This window comes from Procambarus clarkii, chromosome 10, assembly GCF_040958095.1.
Source record: "Procambarus clarkii isolate CNS0578487 chromosome 10, FALCON_Pclarkii_2.0, whole genome shotgun sequence".
In the NCBI taxonomy this organism is placed as follows: Eukaryota; Metazoa; Arthropoda; class Malacostraca; order Decapoda; family Cambaridae; genus Procambarus; species Procambarus clarkii.
Window position 1 is genome coordinate 23,940,066 of NC_091159.1, and position 9,044 is coordinate 23,949,109.

The following is a 9,044-nucleotide window of genomic DNA, read 5'->3' on the forward strand; positions in this document are numbered from 1 at the left end:
GCTCTTACTCAAGGTCTGGGAAGACTGACCTGATGCTGATTTAACAAGATGACAGCAATGCACGCTGTTGAATATGCTGTAGAAACGTTCTCGGGAGCCGTAGTGCTCTGACTTGCATCACTCTGGCGCTGGGTCATCCATTTCTCTGTCTACAGGACGTCTTGACGCGTGAGTGCATTAATGGCGCCGCCGCCATGCGCGCCCGTCAGAGTGACGGGGCGTCCTCACACACCCTACACCACCCTCAAGTGTCAAGAAAAACTTTCTAATATGCTACACTCACCTGAGGTCTATAGAAGAAGAGCGAAATCTGATTATGCATTTTGGTTCGACAAGGTAGCCAATTCCATCAAAATCTTAAATATGTACCCAACCCAATTAATGATTAACCAACCAATTACTCCATGGGATAACTGGGATCTATCAGTTGATTTTGTAAATGCACCCAAGAAAGATAGTGTACACTCCACATTATTAAAACAGATAACACTGAAAAGCATCACTGAAAATACTCAGGGTATGGGTAACGATGTGTATCAGTGCTATACCGACGGTTCTGTAGAAAAAGGTGGACGATGTACCGGATGCGCATGTAATATATTTGAACAATCTTCTCTCGTACATACAGCAATGAAGCGCGTCATTGATTGGGGAAGTACAACTCAAACCAAACTTGCAGGCATATACCTTGCCACTGAATTTTTAAAAGACAAAGGCAGTGGACTTATATACTGTGACTCGCAGAGTGCACTCCTGGCATTGAACGCACATAGTAGTGACACCCATAAAATAGTCAGTGGTATTCGAATGAATGTTTTAGCTGCTAAAGAAAACAGATTTGAAATTAAATTCCTATGGATTCCATCACATGTTGGCATCTCAAGGCATGACACTGTTGATATGCTTGCAAAGACAGCTTGTAGGAAACCAGTAGTAGAAATTGATATGGGTGTTTCACTAGCAGTGACAAAGAGAATACTTAAACAAATATCTAATGAAGATCTCACCGACCTAACAAATTCACAAAGACCTGAAAGTTGCAGTATTAAATATTATGACAGATATCGTGAGGAGACATTCACATATGGGACTAATAGAATAAGAACCCGGCAATGTGATGTTATAGTGGCCAGAATACGCCTGGGATATAGACGTATCTGGCAGCTTTCTCAAAACCCAAATGTCGAGTACACAATGTGTCAACTTTGTGAAAGAGAAAACATGCACTCACTTGAACATTATATTGTAGAATGTCCCATACTGTCTGACTTTCACCCTCCTGGGCTGAGGTATGCTGAACTCTGTAACTACTATATGAGTACTGGAACACTTGATGATATATTGGACTTGTACCCTAGATTAACCATGTAATGTAACTATATAACCTGAGCTTGTAAAAGCATCTTAATCACTTTCAGTGGTTAAGTTCTTAATTGCACACTAGTTTCTCTTGTCAGCTATCTCACCCTGTCAGAGTAAAAGAGACAAATATATGTGTATATATGTATGTATGTATGTGTGTGTGTATGTATGTATGTGTGTATGTATGTGTGTGTATGTATGTATGTGTGTGTATGTATGTATATGTTGTGTGTATGTATGTGTATAAAGTATAAAGCTGATCAGAATTGCATTTCACCATTATAAATTCACATTAATGCATTCATAAATCTATGTATTTACGTATGTAGCTTAGCCTAGCATTTTAAAAGCACTACGATCACCGTCTGTGGTTGTTCAATAAATCTCTGAACTGTATGTTTGACAAATCTTTCACCCTGTCCATGGAGGACAGAAGAAAATGTATATATGCTAGTTAGCATTGTAAATGTGTGGCCACGTCTGTGGTAGAAAATAATAATAATAAAAAAAAACACCCTGTTATCCCCCCGGGTATATCACCTGCCGAACAATGAGAATCTGAAGAGCTTGTGTCACTTTATGAACGACGCTCAACTCGTGCTTGCTGAGGGTTGCAGAAGTTCTACAATTGGCACTAAAATAGCCGAGAAAGACACGACGACGTCCTCCACAATGGCAGCGTCAACACTAAGTAAGTGAGGTCGCTTAAGGTGCGCCGCGCCCCCTGGGTCCCTCGAAAGAAAACGGGAAAAAACTAAATACTCCCTTTTCATTATTAATTTCAAGTTTTACACACTCATATTTATGTCGGAAAATCCGACACCATTTAATATATCATACAGACAGATAATATTTGTTGCTGTATTACCAACAAGTTACCCATAGAAAACGTAACTTGTAGTGGAATTACCGTCTATAGAAAACGGGATATCATCACCACATACTATTATAATTCACCAGCTATTCTGCTGGGAATTGTTCTTAAATACATTAGTCTTTGGACTTTACCATCATAAAAACATCTTATATAAATTAACTTAATTATCAATATTAAAGTAGAGTAAATGTGACCCTTCTATCATGTTCTGAAATCTGGACAATGTAAGCCAGGCGTCAGAGGGAGGAGGAGGGCAGCCATTGTTTATTGAGACCAGAGGCTCACACGGGAGCAAATTCGGCTCCTGTTAAATTTACTTGGACGTAGTGTTATGGAACCCAAAGGTGTACCATTGTCAACACGCTGTCTACAAATACAAGTTAAGTGTCTATCCGAAACCCGTTTATCATTCATTTATGGCCATTAATGTCAGGATATAGGGTTAGCCGGTTAGAACGCGAAATCGCCTCAAACTAAAGGTAATTAAGCAGGTCTTCATGTTCCATGTACTGTTTTCTCTGATATACTTGTCATATATAGGTATCTGGCTTCACAGCTAGCGCACTTTGACAGGTCAAGACGAGGATGCAAGATTGTGCACCAGTTACTGGGTGATATGGAAGCTACCTCAAAGAGGATAATTTGGTGTCTACACCCTAGTTATACCTGGTGGACTAACCTGCTGTACTATAAGATAAGGAACCTTTTCAATGTATGTAGTTAATACAGTAGTTTGATTGGCTGCATATATATAAATATAAACCCCCCCTAATGTGTAGAGGATCGATTTGTGAGATTAAGAGATTATTGCAGAAATACAGTCCACTTATCATTATACAAATTGCTATCGAAGTATACAAATTAACGTAAATATAAATTCATATAAATTAAATAAATATAAATCTCACAGGTCGGTTCCCACAATTTAAAAGATAAAAAGCCATAAATTAGATTTATGAGTTGACAATTAACAAATTTTCGTAAAACTTTACTGGACAAATTCTAAGGAGCATATATTAAAAAATGCTATAATATTGCATTTTTATAAAAAAAAATGCTAATGCTAAATATTACTATAATGCTATATGAGCATATATTAAAAAGCTATAATTCAACTGAGGAGAACTGTTGGTAACACCTAATTATACACATATATTTAACTGTTTTGTAATATCCATTAACGAATTATTTTTGGTTTGTTTTTCTATTAACGATTTTTTTTGTTTGGTTTTTCTATTAACGAATTATTTTTGGTTTGTTTTTTCCATTAACGAATTATTTTTGGTTTGTTTTTTCCATTAACGAATTATTTTTGGTTTGTTTTTTCCATTAACGAATTATTTTTGGTTTGTTTTTTCCATTAACGAATTTTTTTTGTTTGGTTTTAATTCGTTACACATGAAACGTTAATGATTTTGGTATAAGTTAGTGCTACACAATTCACGATGTACAATAACGTAGATAATTACAAAAACTGAGAAGTAGGAGGAGCAAACACTCACGAAATTAGAGACAAACAACAGCTTAATGCCTATCAAACTCTATAGAAGGTTACTGGGGAAATAACAACAGCTTACTGACCACCCGTCAGAATACTTCAGCGTTGAACACAGTTAACGAATAAGGTCAACTTGTGTATATAAACCGATAGGTGGCCTGACCTGTCAAAAATTGTACAGATGAGTGTTCAATAAAAGCCTAAGTTCTTTGATATACAAAGTTTCCAATAATTTTTTCAATCAAATAGGCTAATTGGAAACATTGTGTTTAATAATAGCCTAAGTTCTTTGATATGCAAAGTTTCCAATAATTCTTAAATCAAATAGGCTAATTGGAAACTTTGTGTTTAATAAAAGCCTAAGTTCTTTGATATACAAAGTTTCCAATAATTCTTAAATCAAATAGCCTAATATTGCAAATATCTAAAATTTTAATGTTAGACTGGCGGAAAGATAACCCATTTCTCAAGAGTGTTCCCTAATTTCAGAAAATGACGGTTTCGATAAAGACAAACCCATTCTAAAAGACATCTTTAATGCTCCAATGTCCTAATGTTCAAATTCCTAACGGAACTTCCTATATATCTAGCGTTACAGCTGGAACAGTTTTATGAATAGACAATGTTGGAACATGAGTGAGTGGGCGGTCTGTCCTTATACTTGAAACGAGAACCGATGGGATTCGAATCCCGGGTCCTGGTATTAGAGCCGAGTTGTTTCCCAACTCGCAATCGAGAATTCCGGATTCGAATTCTTGGCGGGAAAGAAATGGTTGGACGCGTTTCTTGTCACCTTATGCATCTGTTCCCCTAGATATTCACCTGTGTCCCTTAGTGCGTGTCCCCTTTGTGTTAAATAGTCTTTATTTACCGTAGCAATTCCTTTGAGAATCTTGTACATTGTGATCATGTTTCACCTAACTCTTCTATCTTCCAGCGAGGAGAGGTTTAATTCCCGTAGTCTCTCCTACGATCAAATTCCTCTGTTCGGGTACTTGTCTGGTGGCAGTACCCGAACTGAGAGGTATGAGCTATGAGGAGAGACTACGGGAGCAAAACCTCACGTCGCTGGAAGACAGTAGAGTTAGGGGGATATGTGTGTGTGTCTGTGTGCGCGCGCGCGTGTGTGTGTGTGTGCCCAATCACCCTCGTGTGTGTCTGTGTGCGCGCGTGTGTGTGTGTGCCCAATCACCCTCGCTAACAAAGCACAAATAACCCTCACGGTTTCATTTCATTTCGACGATCCTCTACCATAAAAATGTCATTCAATTTATGCACTCAATCCCGCCATAAATAATTCATTATATAGAACAAACCAACAAACAACAAATCAAGCCCAACAAATCGAAGCCACATACGTTGAATTGTTTTTTAAATTGACACATATTTAGGCTTACCGGGAGAGTAAATCACTGTAACGAACTGTGTACCGAGTATTATTGGTACCCATTATTGTAGCCGTTATTGTTGTCGTATCTTGTTCAGTTCACGAACAGGAACACGACAGTTACGTCAGAGAACAACACATGGGGTCTGACAGCTGAGTGGACAGCGCTCGGGATTAGTAGTCCTGAGGTTCCGGGTTCGATCCCCGGTGGAGGCGATATTGTTCTCCTTTGTTCAAAGTGAACATCCTGTTTGATAGCATTGAATGATTCATTATTATGCATGTATATAATTATTCATAACTATGCATGTATCGAATGATACACTATTACGATGTATAAAATTAGTCCTTTATTATGCCTATACCGAAAGATTTATTGAAACACACACCAATAAAGACTGTATTACATGTGCCTGAAACACACTGTATTATTTCTTGTAATTAAACCTCGAGACCGACAAAATATATAATAACTTATGGATGCTAAATAGTGTAGTTATGCTTTTAATGTAAAAAAGAATAAAATAATTTTATCATTATTGATTTATATTTGTGAGACTATTTCAGCTTAATATATATATATATATATATATATATATATATATATATATATATATATATATATATATATATATATATTTATTATATTATATATATATATATATATATATATATATATATATATATATATGCAGTTTGGTCGAAATTGAAATATTAATTGGTGAGAGATCATTTGAATACAAATTTAACTATGGGATATGTTAATGAAGGTGTGTGTGTGTGTGTGTTTACTAGTTGTGTTTTTTTTTTGCGGGGTTGAGCTTTGCTCTTTCGGCCCGCCTCTCAACTGTCAATCAACTGTTTACTAACTACTTTTTTTTTTCCACACCACACACACACACACACACACCAGGAAGCAGCCCGTGACAGCTAACTAACTCCCAGGTACCTATTTACTGCTAGGTAACAGGGGCATTCAGGGTGAAAGAAACTTTGCCCATTTGTTTCTGCCTCGTGCGGGAATCGAACCCGCGCCACAGAATTACGAATCCTGCGCGCTATCCACCAGGCTACGAGGCCCCTAAGTGTGTGAATCACGGCGTGTACATGGAGTCAGGTTTGACTTTTTATATCACGTATACATGTATACATCAACGCCACGTATACATAACAGAGAAGACGCAACAAGATAGCAATTGTTTGGACACCAGAACAAAACAGTGACAAAAGAGCAGCAATAAAAGCCCCCCATAACAGCCCTTAAACGCTACATATAATTCAGTCTTTATCTCAGAAGTTGGTAAGCTAAATGTTGCTTATCACTTTTATGCACCCACACACCGGACTGTCAGCACGGGTGGAGGCGGGTGTATGAGGAGCCACAGTCACATATGACACGTGAGGAACACAAATGTGAACAAGCCTCACAAATCAAGCCTCACAAATACGAACAAGGGGATCATGTGCATCAGTGTCATTGCTTCTGGCAGTATGGGTTCGAGTCACTTCTGGGGTGTGAGTTTTCAGTTGCATATATGCCTGGAGACCGTTCAGGCTTGTTCGCATTTGTGTTCCGCACGTGTGCCCCAAAGAATGAGGTGATTTGATAAAAATACCATGCCCAAGATTACCAACAGAGTGCCGGCGGGGGGATGGGGAATTAGCCTCGGTTACCATCTTCTTTGGGCCGGTCGTGTTGGTCGAGTGGTTAAGGAATCCTGTACATCAGTTGCATTACTTCTGGCAGTATAGGTTCGAGTAACTTCTGGGGTGTGAGTTTTCAGTTATATATATATATATATATATATATAATATATATATATAATATATATATATATATATATATATATATATATAATATATATATATATGTCGTACCTAATAGCCAGAACGCACTTGTCAGCCTACTATGCAAGGCCCGATTTGCCTAATAAGCCAAGTTTTCCTGAATTAATATATTTTCTCTAATTTTTTTCTTATGAAATGATAAATCTACCCATTTCATCATGTATGAGGTCAATTTTCTTTTATTGGAGTTTAAATTAACGTAGATATATGACCAAACCTAACCAACCCTACCTAACCTAACCTATCTTTATAGGTTAGGTTAGGTTAGGTAGCCGAAAAAGTTAGGTTAGGTTAGGTTAGGTAGGTAGTCGAAAAACAATTAATTCCTGAAAACTTGGCTTATTAGTCAAATTGGGCCTTGCATAGTAGGCTGAGAAGTGCGTTCTGGCTACTAGGTACGACATATATATATATATATATATATATATATATATATATATATATATATATATATATATATATATATATATATATATATATATATATATATATATTATATATATATATATATATATATATATATATATATATATATATTGGTGTATACTGGCAGCAGGTTTTCTTTCAAACATGTTTCATTGAATATGACCGCATATTCTGTATTTATTATTTTCTGGTTTAGGGCTTCTATCCCTCTAACTATTTTCTTAGCATCAGGGCTTATTTGAAATAGGAGTTCTCCAAAACTCATTTTCGTACTTTTAAGGTGAAGAAAAGAAGTGATTTACTATAGAGTGTATTACACTTATTTGTATAATTTGCACGACGTTTCGAACCTCCATGGTTCATTCTCAAGTGAACAGATCTTACAATACTAGTTGATTTTATACCCGCATTAGGTCAGGTGATAATATAATGAAGGTGAAAACATGGGGGGATACATAAGGGATAAACATAGGGGCTGCAGAAGGCTTATTGGCCCATACGAGGCATCTCCTATCTAAACACAAAGATTAATCCAGTGTAATTGGCCTGTTATGTTGGACATTGTCTTCTGTGTTGGCATCGATATGTTCTTGTCTTGTCCTTACTCTCATGGTGGGTAGAGTAAATAGTTCCGTGATTTGGGTGTTCATGGTAGGTCGCTCTATTCTTATGTGAATTGCCTCAAGAATTTGTAATCTTCTTGAATCTTGGGTTTTGTCTATTATGCAAGTATTCTTGTTCAACATTTCTCTTGTTAGAGTAATGTCATGGGCTTGTCTCATGTGATTCCTAGGGGCACCAGATTGAAGATGGCATGTCAAACGCCTCGTCAGCTTGGTCGACGTCATACCTATGTACTTACATTGAAGGTTACATCCTTCGTGGGGGCAAGTGTACATGTATACAACGCTTGACTGCTGTAGAGGGTTCTCCGTCGGCTTCGGGCTGTTTTTGATAAGGAGTTCGGAAGTCTTCTTGGTTTTGTAGAATATTATCAGGTTTATGTTTTGGTTAGGAGTAGTGCTTTTTACTCCTTTACGGATTATTTCTTTCATTATTCTTTCCTCTTTTATATGTTCACTGTGCATGGTTGATTTGTAATATAATTTTATTGGGGGTGTTGTGGTTTCTGTTCTGGGTTCTGAATTATACCAACGGTCCAAGTGTCTTCTTATAGCAGCGTTTATTTCCGCGTTGCTATATCCGTTGTTCACCAATACCTGAGTTACTCGTTCAAACTCTCTACTCACGTTGCTCCATTCAGAGCAGTGGGTAAGCGCTCGACGAATATAAGCATTGAGAACACTGGCTTTGTATCTTTGGGGGCACTCACTTCTACCGTTCAGGCATAATCCTATGTTGGTGGGCTTGGTATATACGTTGGTGCTTAAAGAGGTTCCTGTTTTTGTTATTAGTACATCCAAGAATGGCAGACTGTTATTTTCACTATTTTCATGTGTAAATCGGAGTACTGACTCTCTCTCTAGGTGTCTTTTTAGGTCAATTAGTTCATCTGAGTCTTTTACTATTACGAATATGTCATCTACATAACGGCAGTATACAGTTGGTTTTTGTCTGCTACTGAAGACCCTATCTTCGATGGTTCCCATATAAAAATTAGCAAATAAAACTCCTAAGGGGGAGCC